At 50.5% G+C, this 19803-nt stretch overlaps 1 protein-coding gene across 7 annotated transcripts in view; it reads left to right on the forward strand.

Moving 5' to 3' along the window:
• LOC141732448 (protein CEPU-1) overlaps nucleotides 1–19803 on the forward strand; it is a 479662-nt gene that overhangs the window by 286740 nt on the left and 173119 nt on the right. For 2 of the 7 annotated variants that reach the window (XM_074561466.1, XM_074561473.1), the window contains exon 1: nucleotides 14211–14339. The exons of the other annotated variants lie outside the window; for them this stretch is intronic. The gene's annotated coding sequence lies outside the window, so the exon portion shown is untranslated. Of the gene's footprint in view, nucleotides 1–14210; nucleotides 14340–19803 lie in introns of those variants that run through there. 7 annotated transcript variants of the gene reach the window in all.

Here is a 19803-nt window from a genome sequence, read left to right on the forward strand (position 1 = left end):
AGAGTTTGCCGGCCTGGGTGGGGGGGATCAGGGGAGAGTGGGCGAGTGTTGAGTCAGAAGGGGGGAAGGTATCCTCATTTATCACCATAATCAGGAAGCCAGGCTGAGAAGGTTTTAATCACCGTGCACGGAGCTGGAATGCAGAGCAAGTTTATGGTTTACAGTGAGCGGACTGACACAGCTGATTGATGTCAAATATGTCATGATGTATATTGTAAAGCCAGGAGATTTAATGGTGTAACTCCATGGTAGTCTTGGAAGTGAGGCGCTGCAGAGCAGGGAGTGATGGATGGGCTCATTTACATGTAAAATTGCCGATGGCATTGACAGCGCTGGTATGCGGAGGGAAGATAAGAGGCAGACAGTGAGATTCACTCTGACCCTGGTATTGAAATATTAAAATACAGCTGTAGGATCATCTGGACTTTGCAAACGGAATGTATGTCCGTGTGCATCTGAGCGTCTACATACGCTTGTGCTCATGGTTATAATTAAGTGCACGGTATGCGAAGTCGGCGGCTCCGTGGAGTATTATCAACTCTTGGCTCGAGCAAAACTAGTTTGCGTTGCTCCTCCATCCTCGGGGAGACGAGCTCCCAGTGAATCCAGTTATTCCTGAGCTTTGCTGCCCATGCTTTTTTGGGGGAGGGGGGGTGGCGTTGCAGAGCAGAGGCAGCTGGGTTCCTGCTGGCCACCAGGCTCGCAAGAGCTTGCTCCAGGAAAGCACAGGCTGGTAGCCTGGGGCCGGTAGCATGTCCCACGGCACAAGGCTGAGTTTCCAGCACCATTAACCCAGATTTCAGCATATTCCCAGAGCCGCCGCTACGTGTCGGGAGCAGGGCTGGCCTAGAAGCAGCTCAGGATCTCCCTTCTCCTTTTTGGTAGATTTAAAGGGAGGGCAGGGGAGGAAAAAAAAAAAAAAAAAAAGAGAGAGAAAAAAAGGAAAATTTTGGCTGCTGAGGTGATACAAACTGAATGTGGCAGAGCAGAGAGCCTGGCCTAAATAAACTGTCAAAGGATGTTTTGTTTTCATTATGCCTGCTTGCAAGCCCTTAAAATTCCCGGTTGCGCTCTGTAACGTGCTCCTTGACTTCTTCCTTACGGATAATGTCGCTAAGATTCGGCGAGCTGCTTGTAAGGAGCCCAGGGAGGGTCATTAGGAGAAGCTTCTGGGTGCGAATGCGTCGCTGCCGGAAAGCCTGGGAGGGGTTGCAGGAATCCGAGAGGTTGAAGACATGTGTTTAGGATGGTTTTAATAAGGATTTAACTCTCCTTCGAACCTCTCCGGCTAAAAGCCTATCTGCTGGCCCCCAGCTTGGGCAGCAGACCTGTCTCTGCAAATGACTCCACTGAAGCTGACGGACTCGCCCCTGGGATAAGTCATCCCGGTTATCTCCCGCAGAAATGTTGAGGGTTTAGAAGGGAAGAGGAAATCTTCCTCTGCGGCTGCTCAGGCTGGCTTGGGGAAGGAGCCGGGAGCAGCCCGGCCAGGGGACGGGTGGGAAAGAGGAGGTTATAAAAGGTCCTCGCTCCCTAATGAGGGTTACTTACACGGCATTTACCTTCATCCGCTCGGTCCCTGCTGCCTTTGATCCCCTCCCTCATCTCAGCCTGCTTGACAGTCAGCGGAAGGGCCTAAATTGGGATGTTTTTTCAGAGGCAGGTTGACTAAGCACCAACTGAGCTGACCCTGATATAAACGCTTAAGAGGCTTTGCAGGGGATTAAGTGACTGTATTTTAATCTTGCCGCCTTCGTCGGGGATGTGTCGCGGGTCCCAGCACGCTGCCCGGGGCTGCGGGTTCACTCTCCATCCCTGTCCCTGACCGCTGATGCTCCCGGGACAGATGGACCGAGCATTTCCAGGAATTAACTTGAATTGCTCTTTTCTTTAATGAAAAGCCTTATATTAAAACCATCCTTGCAAAGGACTTTTTTTTTTTTTTTTTTTTTTTTTAAATTTTCTTAAATTTATGAGCTGCTCTGTCGTCTTCGGAGACAATGTATAAATTATAGAATAGCCGTATATCTGAGCCAGAGTTGGAGGCGCAGGGTGCTCTGTCAGGGAGAGCAGTCGTGGGGGTGAGGGGAAAAAGGATTTAGAGACTTTTTGACTTCCTGAGCTCATTTTGGTTCTGATCCCAAATCCTTGGAAGATGGTGCGAAACCCATTTTCCCATTAACTCTCGCAGGCTCCGGCGGAGAGAGACCTTTTCTGAGCAGAAATAGGGATTGTAATGCCAGATCAGCGCAGTGTCCTATCTCTAAAAGCTGCCAGTGGCAGATGCTCCGGGGAAAAAAAGTAATAGAGAGTTACGCCGGAGTAATAAATTTTATCTGGGAAGCTGTGATGGGGGCTGTGGAAACAATTACGCCAAACCAGTCCTTGCCCAGATGGGCTCCTGAGATAAAACGGAGGGTCACCGGTGTTTGAAATGCTGTCGCCTGCGGGAGAACCGAAAGGGTCGTCTCTGTCCCCGTGTTAGCCCCAAGCATTAAGAAATGACAAGGGAATAGAGAAGCGTTGATGCTGGTTTGTTATTTTCTGGCAATTCCCCTGCGTGGCTCCTTGAGTCTGTCTCCAGGGAAGGAGCTTTGGTAAAATCGCTGGAAGTGATTCGTATACAGCATCAGGCCTGAAAAATAGAGATTTTTTGAGAATTTTAGGGTCTGCAGGGGGGGTGTCTCAAGCACGGTTGCTTGCAGGAGCTCTGTAGCATCTCCTCGCTCTCTCCTGTACGTTCCTCCAGGGTTTCGTGTGGTACAAAATACTGGGATGCACTCGGGGCTGCCCCAATCCCCATGGATGCGCTGGCATCGCGGCTGCAATTTGCTCGGTTTTAGAGAGTCTAATTGCGTCAAAGCCACTTTGGAGAGCCCCGTGTCCCCTCTCTGCAGCCGGCATCCCAGCTCATGGCTGGTAGAGGTCTTCCCAGCTGGCTCAGCCATTCTGCAACGCTCTCCTGGTGCCCACCAGGAATGGTTGTGTTTCTCTGTCTTGACCTCGGCTCGTGGCACGTTAGCTGCCAGAGCAGCCCTTGTTAGAAAAAGAGACTGATGGGTTTTTAATTGTCTTTTGGTGGAAGCCAGTAAGCCTGTCTCGATTTATCCCCATAGAAAATGGTGAGAGATGGAGTTTCTGAAGTTTTTCAGTGAATCAACCCAGCAGAGGTATTTAGGGGAGACCTGGTACCGCTGCTTGATGGCTATGTGTTTGCGAGGCTACCAGTCCAGCATCTCTGCTCCTGCAGGGCAAGGAGGATGCCCGGGGGCTGGAGCATTTCTGCCCCTCTGCTCTGGTCTGGTGAGACCCTACCAGGAGCACTGTGTCCAGATCTGGGGCCACCAACAGCAGAAGGACACAGAGCTGTTGGAGCGGGGCCAGAGGAGGCCCCGGAGATGCTGGGAGGGCTGGAGCCCCTCTGCTGGGAGGACAGGCTGAGAGAGCTGGGGGGGTTCAGCCTGGAGAAGAGAAGGCTCCGGGGAGACCTTCCAGCCCCTTCCAGTCCCTCAAGGGGCTCCAGGAAAGCTGGGGAGGGACTCTGGAGCAGGGAGGGGAGCCATGGGATGAGGGGGAATAGCTTTACACTGCAAGAGGGGGGATTTAGACTGTGTATCAGGAAGAAATTTTTCACTCTGAGCGTGGTGAGCCCCTGGCCCAGGTTGCCCAGAGAAGCTGTGGCTGCCCCATCCCTGGAGGGGTTCAAGGCCAGGTTGGACGGGGCTTGGAGTAACCTGGGCTGGTGGGAGGTGTCCCTGCTCATTGCAGGGTAGGTTGGACTAGAGGACCTTTAAAAGTCCTTTCCAACCCAAACTATTCTATGATCCTATGCTCACCCCTCGTTGGGGTTTGCTCCAGCCTTGTGCCATTGCGTTTCGGTAGGTTGCATTAAAGATGTCACCATTTAACCATCCTTTGGGTGCTGGTGCCCTTCGGCAGCATCTGGTGAGAGGGAAGGGTGGGTATCCCAAGCGTGCAGCAACCCCTCCACCTCTCCCCTAGGAAATCTCCCCCCAACAAGGGTCTCAGTCCCCGCCCAAGCTTCATCTCAGCTCCCCTTTTTCCCTTCGCCACGTCCTGGTGGCAGCCAGCGGCCCCGCCATCCCTTACCCGTGAAGTTAAGGCTACTTTTTGTTTGTTTATTTTAATTATCATCTTTCTCCCTGGCTCGGCGCTCCCGCAAGGGAGACGGCGTCTGTGTTAATGGGATTATGCGTGCTGTTTGCTGATGTGTACGTGTTTGCCACTTCCTCTCCCTTTGAATTTCACCCAGATAATTGATTTCTGTCTCTTCCTTGGCACTTGCTTTTGCGGCGCGGGGTGTTATTAGTCCCCTTTTGTTTCATTGCTGAGCGACAAAGCCTTTACAAGGCAGCCCGAGCAAAAACAATTGTTGAATCTCTCGTTTTCCTTATTAAATAACAGGGGATTGCGGGCGGCTTGAAGCCCACGGAGAGGTGTAATAACATCAGCGATGGCTTGGGAGCAAAGTGGCTCCTTCCCACAGCAAGAGGTTGGGTGGGTTATCCAGGTCTCCGTTGCTGGTCATCCACCCAGGTTGACTCTGGTCGTCTCCTGCCCATCCGTTTATCCCAAGATGCTGGGAGCTGAGGGACCAAATCCTTCCCCGTTTCGCACGTGGGGAGCCAAGGGTGGGCTGAAATTTGTGACATGGACCCTTTGGTGGCGTGGACCCCCTTTCTGCCATGGCTGGTTGGAGGTGATGATGGAAGGTGGTTGGTTCTTCTTAAGCTGGGACGTGCTGATTTAGGGAGACCAGCCTTTTCAGGAGAAAAGAGTGCTTGAGCAGAACTAACAAATACAGGGAAAATAAATGCATTTTGCAAAATATAGATTTTTTTTTTTTTTTTTTTTTTTTTAAGGAAAAAAGTGATTTATCTGGCTCAAAATAAAAAATTGAGGCGTAGCGGAATTTTTCGTTTAGTTAATAGACAAAAATGGTTGAAATGTAAAGATCGTGTTGACTTTGGTCTGATTTTCTCTTGAGTTTAAATCATTTGAGAACTTTGGCTTGTGAATTTTTAGGGCTTCTCCCCCTCCCCCCCCCCCCCGCCGCTTCCCTTCGCAGCAAAGGGCAAAATTTTTATAGAGCAGGAACAGTTATTTTCTGCCCGGCTTTTTTCAGACTGCGGAGATTTCCAGAAGAACATCCTGTCTAATGTCACACAAGCACTCTGCGCATCGGGGAGAAATTCAGTTGTTGAGCTAAAGAGTAGCTCGATTCCATGGAAAATCAATACAAATGAGTCTTAACTAGCTAGATTCCCCCTTGCTCCAGCGTCCGGGCAGGAGTAGGACGTGCTCCCCCAAACCACAGCAAACTGCCTCTGCCCTTCTGGCTCTTGGCTTTGTTTTCTTCTATTTGCATAGTTTCGCGGCTTATTTTCTCTTCCCGTTGTCTTTTCTCTTTTCCCTACTTTTCATTTAATTTCTCTTCTCTCGCTGCCTGTTTTCTGTTTGGTTTCTGCTTTTTGCTTCCCTCCCTCGCTAGCCTAGAATGTGGCATGAATGAGTGATTTCTAGAAGGAATAAAATTGTTTAAGGAGGAAAAAAATGCAACAACATTTTCTGTGCATCACTGTGTAAAATGTACAATAATAAAGCAGAACCACACTAAATGAATTACGGTAAAAAACCCAAATTACCAACATGTCAAATACTATTAGCGCTCAGATTTGTAGAAAGAATGTATGCACAGGGGAAGCTTTTCTTACTTTATTTTATTTTCCCTGCTCCCTTTGTAAAGCAAATGCCAGCCACTCATAACAGCTGGTTTTGGTGCCTTGAATGAATAACTGATAAAAAGAAGAAAAGCAAGACACGTTCCCCAGAACCATTTTTCATGATGTCAGGGTATCAAGGTAATGTGTTACTTTTTGCAGGAACTTCAGATGTGTTCCTATATGTGAGCGAAAGTCTCATTTCCGTTGACGGGATTAATGATCGCTTATTCCAGTGGAGAAGGGAGATGGAAGAGAATCAAAACTAAGAGGGCCGAGAAAGAGAAATTTTGTCTAGGCGTTGATTTGCTGGTGTGGGCTAGCAAATCAAAAAAAGGACTGCTTTAATAAGATGGCTTTCCAAGGGACCGGGTGTCTTGTAGCATCCTCAAGGACTGTGCTTGTTGCTGGTGGAGTTTGCAATTAGTTGGGTGGCCTTGGCTATCATTGGAGGAGGCCACCGTGGCCCGTTCACGTTTGATAGTCCCAACAGCTGAGTTAAGAGCACCTTAGATAAGGTGGCTATTGTCCTCGTCCAAAGCATTTTTTATTTTATTAAGACTATTACTGCTCTTGGAATTATTACCGTTATTTCTACTTGTATGGTTGAGTTTGGAAGGATGACAAGTTCAGCTGAGAGATGAGATTCGTTTGGGTTTGGCCAACGAAACCGCATGGCCGCGTTGTCAATGTTTGTGCCTGGGTGAGCTCTCTGAAGAACAAAAGGATGGAGCATGACTCGGTCCCTCTTTCGTCGAAGCTGCTCCCTTTTGCATGAATAAATATTTGTTGGGCCAGCAGAGATTTTATAGCCCATCAGCTAGGGCACTCAGCCGGGATGGAGGAGATGTGTGCTCAGGTCCCTGTTCCAATGCGTATTTAATTATTTATCCGCAGCAGAATGGCTCAGAGAAGAGATGGAGAGAAAGAGCCAGAGGCCAAGTCTGTAGCCTGATAGCTGAGATATTTAGTTGCCAAGAGAGGCTGTGATTTTTTTATTACTGCGGATAACTGGCTTTTTGAGGGTTCAAGTGGGTTTTCTGCTCTAGCTCTGAGCAGGAAGATTATAGTGGATTTTAGAGATTGCTCCTGATAAATTGGGCCGGTTTGGGGTGGGGTGGCAGGGGGTTGTTCGTATTTCTCTATATGGAAATTTTCCAAGGTCTAGGGAAGGTGGTAGTTCTTTGAAATGTCCAGCTTTTTCTAGGGTTATCCCAAGGGTTATCCCAACTCTTTCCCTTCACGTATTACCATTGAATCTCCATGCTCTCTTGCTCCTCAGATATCTTCCACCGGTTTTCCTTCTCAAAGGACAACTTGTCCAACCCATATTATGTCTGTCCAGGCTAACGTACACCCTGTCTCCCAACCAGCACTGCAGAAGAGGGCATGCTCGGTGCAGGGATACCGGGGCATTTCTTTGAAGACCTCTTCTCTTAGCTCAGCAGCTACAGCTGCCACAAAGTTCTGCTGAGGTAGCTGCCAAGCCATGTGTGTCCTGGACCAAAGGTCTGGGAAGAGGTCACTTTATTCTAGAGAGAGGCATTGAGTTTAAAGTGAGTTAATTAGCAGCTGAATTAAAATGAAAGGAGAAATTCTAGTCTAATAAACGCATGACTTGTAGAGGTTTCTTCCATCCGTGCTTTTCCAGAAGGGCTTCGGAGATGTTGTGTAGCTTATAATGAAGACACACTCTGAAGTCCGCGGGCGTCCAGCAGTCAGGCTCTCATCCTTTGCTATTAAGTGGGGAAAAAAAAAGGTCACCCTTTCTGACCTTCCACGGGGCAGAACTTGCACCAAAGGAAAGCTGAAGCTCCTTGACAGAAAGGCTGTGAAGCAAATTAAACAATACAAAGTATTTGCCGTTCCTTTGAGGCTCGTTCATTACCGATTTGCAAAATTACGCTGCTCCCCCTCCAAAAAAAAAAAAAAAAAAATCTGGGATACTTTTAAATAATTACCCAAATCAAAACAATTGACTGGACTAGAAAATGCTTTAGCAAACACATTAGTTAGGCATCTTCCTATTAGTCAGTGGTTAATAAGAAATAATGCATTAATTGTGCAGGTAGTAATGGTGGGTTCCAGCCTTCCCAAGTCTGTGAGTGGATTCAGTAAGGGAATGAAAATAGCTTTAAGGTGCAGGCTTTATCTAAATGTGGAGGAAGTTTAGGCTCAACTTTGGAACCTGCCCCTGCTTTGTGTGGGGGACTAAACCAGGTGATCTCCAGAGAGCTCTTCTGACCTAAATGATGCCCCTGTGGGAGACGTTCTTCGTGCCCTCGTCATGTTGCTTGGGGTTTTTTTCCTTCAGAGGCAGTGGAAGGAAGCCTGAGCAGCCGTGCAAAGTTCATCTTTATTATTAACGCACTGTGATTTCCTCTCTTTAAGTGCTGGACTCCTGAGGAGTGCCAGAATGAAAGCATTGAGATGGTCAATGAGAGCCAGAGCAGCGTCCTAGCCAAGGCATGGGCACCGCTTCCCAAGGACAATGTCCTTGATGGCTGGGCAGCCCAAGAGGTGACGGTGACTTTATCCAGTCACCTTTGTCTTGTTGTATCAGACGGCCCCAGTGTACGAACGCGTGTTCCTGCCGGGGTGCTCACAATGGAGGAAGCTTGAGGGAAGGCCATGTGTACAGTGCCGCATTTTATATTAAACAAAAATAAATTCCCTCTAACGTGAGTTTTTCAGACAGGTTGTCCTAATATATTAACTTCTGTCTGTGTTTTGAATAGTCAATTTCACGGTGAAATGAGTTCTTAATAATATATTTACCACCTGGGAGAAATCTCCCAGCCATCTGGAAAGGAGTGGGGATTTAGTGCCTCCAAATGGAGATTGGTTTTTTATTTATTTATTTCGCCCATGTTTCCCCCCGGCTCCCCGCCAGGCGGGACCCAGAGGATGCTTTGGGTCCTAGCTGACCGTTGCAGGAGGTTTGGGAGGTCTTTTGCCCCATCTCTTACTGATGTGGAGGTGTCAAGAAGCACATGGAGGTTCCCAGGGTGAGACTGGTGACGAGGACACGGGGACGTGTCTCCTTCATCAACCCCAGGCTAAGGACAGCTTCTGTCCTGGGCTCTGAGGGGGCTGCTTGGGAGGAAGAGAAGTTTTGCTTGTAGACGCTGGCAAAGCCTTACTCTTTCGATGGAGATGTCAGTGATACATGAGCTAAACCCAGGCTGGTTTGTGTAATACATCTTTGGAACTCCAGTAGAATGGAAGCCAGATGCAAACCAAGCTATCCCTTGATTACGTGGGGGAAATGGTAAATTCATCATCACTTGAAGTCTTTTAAGCAAGACTGATTGTCCGGCTAAAAGCTATCCGTTGCATCAGCAAGAAGTTATCAGGTTTGATAGTGTTTGCCTGAGCGCAAGGGACTAATCCTTCTGTTTGCTACAGGGTGAAATTGGGTGGCCTGGCATCTTCAGGCTGTCAGGTTTGATTGTCTCTTCTGGGCCTTTGGCATTGTGGATTGATGGAAACTCATCATGGCCTTTCTCTTTTGTCCTTACGTAGCTTCCCTATGTGCTAAAACCTCATCTTTTATATCGCTGGAGTATGAAATTCCCACATGCCTCCGTGTCCACCCGACGCGAGTTCCCTGCGGGGAAGGAGGAGTGTGGTGGCTCCAGGGCTTGAGAAGCGTTCGTTTTGTTTGCCAAAGGGACAGCATTAGCATATCCTCATCCTCTGCTTTAATACTCCGCACAGGTCGCTCGTGTGACATTAAAGGAGACTCCTTGCTGGGGGGGTTTTGCACATCCCACGCGTGGTGCTATCAGAATTTCTCAGGACGCGTTTGCTCGTGTCGTTGCCGGGGGTGGGGGGGAAAGCGTAGCAGCCCTCCTGTCTAAATAATCTCTTTGCTGTTTTAATAATCTGTGCCGCGGAAATGTGTGTAATCTGGTGAATTTGAACTGCCCAAAGTCCCGTTGGGAACGGTGGGAAAGCCCAGGATATAAGGGTCTAAAGGGGTGGGGGGCAGGAGGGTTAGCACAAACCCATCTCCCCATCGTACCTGCTCGCACGGTCTCTAACGCCGTTGTATATGCAAGCTAATGTCATGTGGGTTGCCCTCCCCAAATTTCGTACATCTCCTTTGCGTTTTTCCCTGGGCTAAATGAGGAAAGCAGGTCTCAACCTACCATTTTCCGCTGCTTCGCTCGCCCCTTTGCCGGCTGTAAAAGGCTGGGGGGGGGCGGGGGGAGAAGGGTTGAAGGTCCCCTTTGAGTGAGGTTGAAAGCAAGAAGGTTGTGTTTGTCCGAACCATTTATCCCATTTATTTCAGCCGTACGTGGCAGGGCGTCCACCCCTTTGAACTCCGCGGTCTCTAATTCGGTGCAGACACCTGGCTGCTCCCGAAACGATATATGGGAGGGAGTCGGGGGGGGGCAAAAAAAAAAAAAAAAAGAAGGGAGCCCTGTTAGGAGCTGCGTCGCACAACAGGTTGTGCCAAACCCCTTGGATTTAGCTCTCCTTGAACTTGAAGTTGGCAATAATTGAAGACCAGATTTTGCAGCTGCTGTTCTGACATGATATTGCTGCCGGGTGTTATGAAAACCACTAGAGCTGGAAACCAGCGCTATAGACTCTTCTTGGGGTTTTAGCTTTCAAACACGTGAAGCATCAATCTCTCGCTAGCGGCTCATGAGCTATCAGCTCCCACAATCAAGTGGAAAAGAGTATTTCAAAAGTGCTTAGTTACTGGAACAGTACAAATGCTTTCTGGACCAGTAAATGCTTCCGTGTAGCGGTGCCGGACCATGATTAGGAAGATAAAAATCTGGTCCCTGAGAGAGCACGCTGCCTGGCCGCTGCTATTGCGGAAATGTCAACACAAACAGGAGGATGAGGGAGGATGCAGGGCCTCCGGGGTCAGTTAACTCGCCCTGGGGGGCTGCTTCCAGCTGTGTCGGGGCATGTCTTGATTTTTATTCTCCCTAGGGGCAAAATTACTCTTTTTTTTTTTTTTTTTTCTGGATCTTTTAATACAGAATATTTGTTCTTGAATCTATGAATGGGCTGATTCCACGGCCGTCATCGTAAGGATTTATTGTCGAGGCTTGGGGTCCTTCAGGCTATACCTGACACTTCTAGGAGACGTTGATGATCTTTGGAGGCCTCGCCTCGAGACATACTCTTGCGTCTAGCTAGAAAGCGTGGAAACTTTAGTACTCCCTATTCGATGTTGCCATCATCGTCATCGCTGGGCTATGTTAATTGATAGAGTGAGCGTGAGCCACATACTTGAGCGTGAAGACGGCGTCGGTGTGGCTTGAGCTATGGCCCAGCTCTACCTGCCCGGCTTCCCAAAATCCGCTATACATCCCGACATTGAGTAAGCGTTGCTGCAAGCGTTGCCTTCCTATACTTCAGCGCGTCTCAGACGCTTGGCGGGCGATGTTGCCGTTGAAACGCCCAGTTCCGCCATGCAGCCGCCGTGATTTTTAGCCGTTAGAATGAGAATCGTGGGCTTGAACCCCCCAGGGTGATGTTTTGGGGAGTGAGGGTTGCTGCTGCTGCCATCTGTTTTGACGGGAGCTGGGTAGCGCCGGGGCCTTTTGAACGTCGCCTTCGGTACGTATGGGGAAGACCCACGATTTATTCCGTTGCTGGCTCTTTGGGGTCTGGGCTATTACCTTGCATACCTGCAGTGTTCAAATCAACTTGTAGCCTTTTGCTTTTAGAAGTTTGGGGGCTGCAGCTCGGGCAAAGAGAGCCTTTGCCGGCAGGCGAGCGATGGTGTAGGGCTGGATTCAGTGGAAGGAGCGAGCGAAACTCCTCTGGGGACCCATTTCCTCCCAGCAGTTTGGAATCCACGGCAAGATTGTCTCAACCTTGTCCCTAAAATGACACCACCCCCACCCCCCTGCCCCCGATCGCTGGGTTGAATTTCCACGTGTGACGTCACTGCGCGTTGACTTGATTTATCTTGAAACGATGTAAAAGGTCGGGATGCTTTAAATTGAAACCATCTCCATTCACAGTCCATTTTCCATAAGCTGTTTTACTGGTGATGTGACACGATATCAATAACAATGAGGTTTCTCGCTGCCTGCTATAGTTGTTTATGGAAAGGAGTTTCAGAAAACATATTATTATGGAGAATAATGGATGGGCTGTAGGGAGACAAGGAAATAATTGCATTGAGGGGGCTTGAAAACATCATAAAGCCAAGAATGGAGTTTGGTTGGACTCTCCTGTCACAAGGTCCCTAGGACTAAACTAATTCTCCATAAATCTGTGCAGCCCTTTTAGGCTTAACGCGTTTTGTTTTCTTCTCTTCTCGACTAGATTTTTTTTTTTTTTCTCCTTTTCCTCCCTCTTTTCTTTTGCAGAAACACCACAGAGGAGATTGAAATGAATAAGAGCCACCCAATCCACAATTATGGTGATTAATTATCCATTTGTATTTTGTTAGCACCTCTGGATTCTCTGTCAGGGGGCCAAGAATCGTCCAAGCACCGAATAGAAAAGCACAGGTCCTTTTTCTAAGGATCCTGAAGCTTTGCTCAAAAAGGAGAATAAATAAATACTTTGAAAAAAATAAAAACAACTATAGAATTTAAAAAAAAAAAAAAAAAGAAAGAAAGAACAGGAGCTGCTACAGAGTTGACATCCAGATCAGAAACGTTGCCAGCACTCTGGCTGCTAAAACCACCTGCCTTTTGCTCCGATTTGGATTTTTGCCGCTGTTGGGAAGAGCCGAGGCTGTTAAAGCAGTTAATTTATAAGCAGAGCCCGTTTGAAGCAGGTTGTAAGGAATAAGTGTCGTCTTCGCAGGTGCAGGAGGGTGATGAGGGGGAGGGAAGCGATCCTCGGCACTACCTTGGTTGGGGCGGGGGTTGGAGATCCAACCACGCGTGGAGTTGGAAGGAGTTTTGGGCATCTCGGTCCTTCCCCGGTGCCTGTTGATGCTGCCCGCGGGAGGGGGGCGGGGAACCACATTCCCATCCCCGAGAAACCCAGGGGAGGGCAAACATCTTCCCGAAGTTGGGCTGAATATTTCCCCTCCGGTGATTTCCACCCCTCCCTCGTTGGAAATTTCAGATTGTTGTATCACAAAAGACCCATTGACTGGCTGTTTCGCAGAGAAATTTTCCCCTCTATTTTCCAGTCAATCATTCCCTCCCAGCCCTGTAATTTTTATTCGCATTACATCAGCGCCGGGGTGGGAAATGGAGAGAAATCGGGACTTTGGACCAGTTCTTTCAGAGGCTGGATGAAAGGACCTTTTCTGCCTCGGGGAGGGGGGGTTGTTTGTTGAGATTTCCAGGGTCTGGGGAGATAAAAAAAAAAACAAACCACCTAACAATCCAGCCTGGAAGCGTGGTGTTAGAATTATCGTAGGATTAAATGTTGGCTACACTTCCGTGGGGCTTCCCAGGATCCGGGGTCAAAGTCAGGAGGGATGGGACAATTTATATCGGTGGTTGCGTCGTATTTTGTCGTGTTCGTGGGGTTTAGCATCCCCCATTAGTGCCATAAGGACTCACTCCTGCTGGTTTTGGTCCATTATAGCTGCTAAAACCTGCGATGACTTTTTTTTTTTTTTTTTTTTGGGGGGGGGGGGGGGGGCGGGTCTACATACCTCCGCCGCTCCAAAAGATTCCCTCCGGTGGGAATCTCTCCACGTGCTCACCTACTCCCAGCGGGTGCTCGGCGCTAATGCTGGCTGAATAATGGCATTTTTAATTATTTTTCGCAGCTTGGTTGGTGGCCAGAGCAAAGAAATAACGTTGGCTTGGTGTCACCTCGGAGAAAAGTTAGGGAGGGTTGTGTTGTTTGGTTTGGGGTTTTTTTTTTTTTTTTTTTAATGGCATAAAATCGCTGTTTCTGTCAAATCATAATGAAACAGTTTATGCAAACCTGAAAATAAACCCATATGCTTCACTTACATAGCCTTTTTTTTTTTAACCTTTATATAAATGTCAATTTTTTGGAATGACAATGACATTTCAAGTGAGAGATTGAAATGTAACACACAAGAAACATCACCGTGAGATGTTTTGACTTCTCCTTCAGCTCCCTCCTCTCCCCGTTCTATTTATTTTCTGCGAAAACTGTTCGCTAAACCTGACTGGAATCCACAGATAGTTTCAGGTTCCTGAATATGCCATTTTCTAGCAAACGCGGCTGAAAACAAACAAACAAAAAATATAAAAAATCGAAACCCTCCAGGCCTTGGTGCCCTGGGGTTTTCAGCACGTCTCGTTGCTCAAAAGCATTCGGGCTGGGGAAAATCCTGTCCGAGGGACGTGAGGGTCTTTCGACCCCTCTCTGGCCCGCCGACTCTTTGCTTTTCCCTCTTTCCAGCCCATAAATTTTGTATTTCTGAGCGAATCCCGCGCCTCGGTGACGCTCTAGAAGGTCGGAGGAGAGGATTTCGGGGCTCGGCGGCCGTCCTGGTTGATGCGATGCATCGCCCGGGCTCCGAAAGCGAGGTGCGAGGGCAGAGAGCGGAGCGTGTTGATGGCATCTGGACGGCGGCGAAGAGCCGTGCGTGCGCGAGCATCCTTCTGGCCGCTCTCCCCGCGGATGGAGGGAGGCGCGGGTCAGCCGAGCGACATCCCCAGCCTTGCCCGGGAGGTGAGTCGGCAGCAGGAGGAAGAGGCGGGCGGTGACTCGGGAGAGCGATGAAGTGCGAACCTCGACTACTTCATCCGTCAGGCTCTTGCTTCACCGCTGCCTTCCTCATCGGGCCGTGCCCACGTGTTTTTCTGAGTCACGGTCTAGGAGGGGGGGGAGAAGAAATGCTGCTCCGCAGCGTCTCCATCCAAAGTGTCCTCCTTCACCCCGCTTTTTTTTTTTCCCCTGCTGTGTTGTGAAATAAAAGCTTCACTCCGCTCTCAGTCGCTGGAAGGAGGAGGGGATAAATCAAGTCTTTGCAGTGCCACTTTTCTTCCGTTTCACCCCAAATAGTGCTTGCTTTTTTTTTTTTTTCTTTTCTTCCTATTTGTCTGGGGAACTCACTGCTGTGGGAATCCCCGCTGCCGCGCGGGATGGGGACACGGAGCGGGGGGAAACTCACCGTGGCCGGCGCGAGCGCTCAACCTTATTTACAGCGGGGGAAAATTAGTGGGAGTCAGCTTTCGAAGGTTAGGTTATTTCATTACCGTCGTAATTGGTACTTATAATTAGTTGTTACTCTGCCGTGTGATGTGCCCCGAGCACCGTGGCCGCAAAGTGCGGGAGGAAAAAGGAAAGGCCATTTATTTATTTATTTTATTTTATTAATTGTGACCGCTGTCGGATATTTATGCGCTCGCTATTTCAATCAGGTAACCTCTGCTCGTTTGGCTTTGTGGCAGGCAGAGGCCCTTCGGTCGCTCGTGCCTCCCGTCGCCCACGAGCGAATCGGGAATGCTCTTGCCTGCCTTGCTCCGTGCATCGCAGGGGAAAAAAACAAAAACTCATTCCTGTTGCTTTTTAAACTGCTGACAAGCCTTAGGTGGGGATTTGAGGATGCACCGCTGCTTTTCCCAGCAAGGATAGGTGCGGGGTGGGGGGGACGCTGGCACCGCCGTGAGCCCGGGCATCTCGCTTGGAGGACAGAAGCCTCTTGTCCAAGCCAAATGATCCTGGAAAACCCCCAGATATTTGCAGGCTGCCTGCTCCGAGTCAGGCAAAGGGCCTTCTTTGTGGTGCGTCAGCCTTTTCCACCACGCTTGAAACAATAAATGGCCTTATCCTCGTTAGCTGACGCAGCCTAACAAAGCGCCATTGATTTCGGGTAGGTGCTTCATCAGCGACCGGGAGGCGAGGGACGGGGTTTATGACCCCACCGGCTTTTCCCGGCGCCCGCGTACATGCGGTTGGGTTTTAATGAGCGCTTTGGGGCCGCGAAGTGGGTCAGCGCTTTCATCTGCTTCTCGGCTTGGCCCCCCCCTTTATCCACCACCACCCACCCCCCACCCCCCCCCGCAAGCCCCTGCAGCTGAGACCTGAGGAACTCGCCGCACGGTGGCACGAGCCGCCGCATCCCCGGGCTGGTCCTGGATGGAGGGGAGGTGGTGGGGGGGGGGGTGTCCTGCTGGGACACGGGGCTGGAACCTGCTGATGCGGCTCCCCACGGATCCCTGAGCTTTGTGCAAATGGCAGTCGCCGTGCGCTTTGAAGCCTGGAACCTTGAGCACTTCAAACAGGCAGAGGACAGGCAGATGATGTACGGGAAATTAATATCTAACAGGGCTAAAAATTGTTCTCAATGTCGCCCTAACTCCCCTGCCCAGCTGAGCTCTATTTACTTTCATCCCATCCAGAGCATTTAGCACAAAGAGACCCCTTACACCCTTAATTTTCTAAAACACAAAGCCTTCCGTTTCGCTGCATCCAGCTGAAACGTTCTCATTTTCCGGCTCTCTTTTGAAACCCTTCTCTCCCTCGCTGCAGCCTCTCAGGGGAGGGAGGGAAAAGCAGCAAAGTTTGGAAAGGAGAGCAGGTCGGTAACCCTTTTCTGGCCGGTTTTGGTGCAGGGAGAGGGCAGCAAGAGGCATCCTGCACCCCAGCTTGTGCATCAGCGTGTGCCTGAGCAAAGCCCTGCCAGCGCAACGGGCACGTTTAGCACCGGTCAGTGCACGGCAGAAGGATTTCTAACTGGAAATCGGGATGCTTGAAATCTCATTTCTGTCACAGCAAGGGGGAAAGCAAGCGAGAGATGTCTCTCTGCCATGGCACGAGAGCGGAGCATCCCGGCGGAGCATCCTCCGGAAGGCCGGGGAGGGAGGATGGTTTCAACATGAGTGCTCTCCCAAGCCCAGGGGTGGTGGGGGTTCAGCCCTGCCTTGCCCCATGGCACGTTGCTCGCCCCTCTCTGGGGTTCGCAGCCCCGTCGCCTCGCCCGTCTCTGGGGTTTGCGCCCTGTCTCCCCATCGGCGGGCAGGGGACGAGCTCGGGGAGGATTGCGGCAGGCCGGGTGGGAACGGTGTGGGCTGGAGCCAGGCTGGCATTCCATACCCCACCCCGGGGTGTGCCGGAGATTATCGGGGATGGGTAGGGGGGTGAAAACACTGAAGAGAAAACAAGTGGTGTTTCAAAACACCGCCAAGCAGATTTTCCCAGGCTGATTTGCCAGCCTTCGTTTCTGGGCTGGTGTAAAAACACCGAAGGAGAAATACTTCTTCAGCGCTGGGTGTTTCTGGCTGGTCTCCCGGGGGGAAGCCCTGTGCTGAGCGATGAGCAGGGCTGCGATAAACGGGCCGCGATAAACGGGCCGCCTTTGGCAGGGCTTCGAGAGGTGGCCGCGAAGTGGGGTGATGCCAGGAGGCAGAGCCCTTGCCGGGGCATCATGTCCCCGTATTTTGGTGTGATCCCTGGGAGAGCTGGGTCCCGTCAGGCACCTCCTCTGTAAACACACAAAACGCTCCGGGGGTTGGCGTGCCGGGCTTGCGAAACGGGGAAAGGGGTTGGGATGGTCTGTGCTTCACACGTGGCCTTTGATTGCTCCAACTTTATTCATGTAAATCTAAGAGGGACCTCCTCTCCGCAGCGCTGAGGAGCCAGGAGCTGGACCTGGGTCCTGCAAGGAGGGCTGCGTCCTGCACCCAGAGGATGGAAAGCGGTTCTAGACACCTCTTGGGTTTCCACGTGGGGCTGTTGGGTTGTTGGAGCCTCCGTGTGCCATATGGGGTAAAACCATATGGGTTTGGCTCCAAAGCATGCCCCGAGAGCGCAAGAGCAGAGTCGCAGGGGTGTGCAGGACATGGTTTTTGTCGGGTGGTGCCTACTTGCGGTGCTCTTCCTCTGCCCTGGAGTGAAATTCAGAGTCTTTCGCCTCTTGCTGCTTTTCAGCAGCCCCTATTAGCGATGCTGGAGGTCTGATGTCCTGCTGGGTACGAGCTGGGGTGTGTTGCTGACCATCCTCCCCCCCATGACTTGTGGTGGTGTTCCTCTGCTGCTTCTCACTCTGAACAGCCCCTGGGAGCGATGCCGGAGGTCTGATGTCCTCCTGGATAGGAGCCGGGATGTCTTGCTGACCTGCCTCCCCCAGCCTCCACAGGGACAGTTTATATCTGACCCCAAAGGGCGTCTTCGAGCCCAGGTGCAGATAGTGGGCTCGTGTCCCTGGCCCTGGCACCCGGAGCAAGGCAGTGCCGAGCCCGACATCTGTCAGCCGTTGCAGTATCCGTATTTCCTTAGGAGACAGCAGGAATCGGCGGCTCGCGAAGCCGTTTCCCTGCAAAGCTGGGATGTCTTCCATCACCGGAGGGCCTGATCCTCAGCTGGTGTAAGCTGGCACCGTGTCACCGAGCAAATGGGCCAGCTGCTCGGCTGGGGGATGTTGATGCTCGTCCCCGAGCAGCCAAGCCCGTACCGCCGCTCGGCAGCCGAGGGCCAGTTTGAACGGCTCTCCTCTCCCTCCCTCCTACTCTTTTCCTCCCTCCTCCCTTTTAATTCTCTTCCCGTCTGTTCGTCCCTCTCCCCTTCTGTTCATCCCTCTCTATTCTCGAGCCGTCCTCCTTTTTTTTCCTCCGTGAAGAAAGCTAAGGGGAGAAAGGAGGAGAGCGGGCCCAACTCGATAGGTTTTTCCAATAACCTTCCCTAAAATCTCACCAGGTTGTATCATGCTCTAATGGACTTTAAGCCAATCTGCCTAATGCCACTGCAAAGGTCAATTAAATTCACCCTAAAAAATTTACTCCTGGCTCATTATACGTTTGGAAAATGAATTAGAAGCACAAGCTGCCCCAGAGGTTTCTGATATTTTGCTAATGAACATGCCTCCTAATGTAAGAAAAAGAAAGAAAACCACCACCGCCGCAAAAAAAACCCCAACACCAAACCCCTTTAAAGGAATGTTTTGCGGGTCCCTTGGAGAGAGTAGCGTAGAGCTGAGCATCTCCTGACGGAGAAGAGGAGGAGGAAGGGTGGGTGACGCGAGGGCATTTACACCCAGCAGAGGAATGTGAGTCTGACTCTTGCCCAAGAATTTGGGCAAGATGTTCGACCTTGCATCCATGCCCGGCCCTGTTGGCAGGGCGCCGTGGGTGCTTTGGCTTCACGCTCCCGTTGAGGCGCCCGTTGACACTGATAACTCGCTCGGTGACTTCCCAGGACGGTGCCCGGCACCGGCAGCAAAAGGAGACAAAGTTAATCCAGTGAACGATAAACTGGGAATTGTCACCCAGGTTGCTCAAAGTGGCACGTTTTGGGGAATTTTCAAGCTGGAGATGCTCAATGTGAAACGCCTTTGCGGACCCCGAGGGGTTTCTAGTTTGGGTTTTTCTTGAGATGGCTCTTTAAAGCCTGGTCCCTTTGAGCACGCGGAGTCACCTACTGCTCATCAGATTTTCCTCCTCTTTTCTAATGCGTAGATCCAGCCGGGTGTGGGCCAGAAATAAATGCAAACCAGTCCTTTGAGCACCCAGCTGTGGTGACGTGAGAAACTGCTGTCAATAGCGCCCAGGATTGCGCCGATTTTGAATCCCTGTCGGTATTGCCTAGGGTTGCGTTGCTTTTGAACTGGGTTTCGGATTTTGAACTGGGTTTTGAATTTTGAATTCGGTTTCCTGCCCTGGAAATGAAGTTTCGCGGTGGGGAGAAGGAGGGGGGTCAACTTGGTCCCCTTTGCAGCGCGCCTCTGCGAAAGGCTTGCTAGATGAGAATATAAACCACTAAGAACCAGCAAAGGTGCCTGGAAATGAAAAAGAAGGGAATCACAGTCAGTAAAAGCACAAGTGTGATTTTGTCAGAATGGACATATTCCCACGGGAAGTTTAAATTTTGAGAAAACAGCATTTCTGACCAAATGTCCCACATCCCTTCCCTTCGCGCAGGGGTTAAGTGACCTGGGATGGTTAGCTGACCATCGCTTAGGTCTGAAGGTGTAACGTCCACTAGTGTAAAGATGCCATGACTGATAAATACATAGGCTGGGGTTCACCACACCCAGGCTCAGTCGCTTAAATTGTAGGTGTCAGGTCTAATCGAGTCATCCATGCTCCTCCCAAAGAGGACATTTCATAGAATCATGGAGTGGTTTGCGTTGGAAGGGAACTTAAAGATCATCTCGACCCACCTCCCCTGCCCTGGGCAGGGACACCTCCCACCAGCC

The sequence above is a fragment of the Larus michahellis genome, chromosome 17 (genome assembly GCF_964199755.1).
Source record: "Larus michahellis chromosome 17, bLarMic1.1, whole genome shotgun sequence".
Taxonomy (NCBI): domain Eukaryota; kingdom Metazoa; phylum Chordata; class Aves; order Charadriiformes; family Laridae; genus Larus; species Larus michahellis.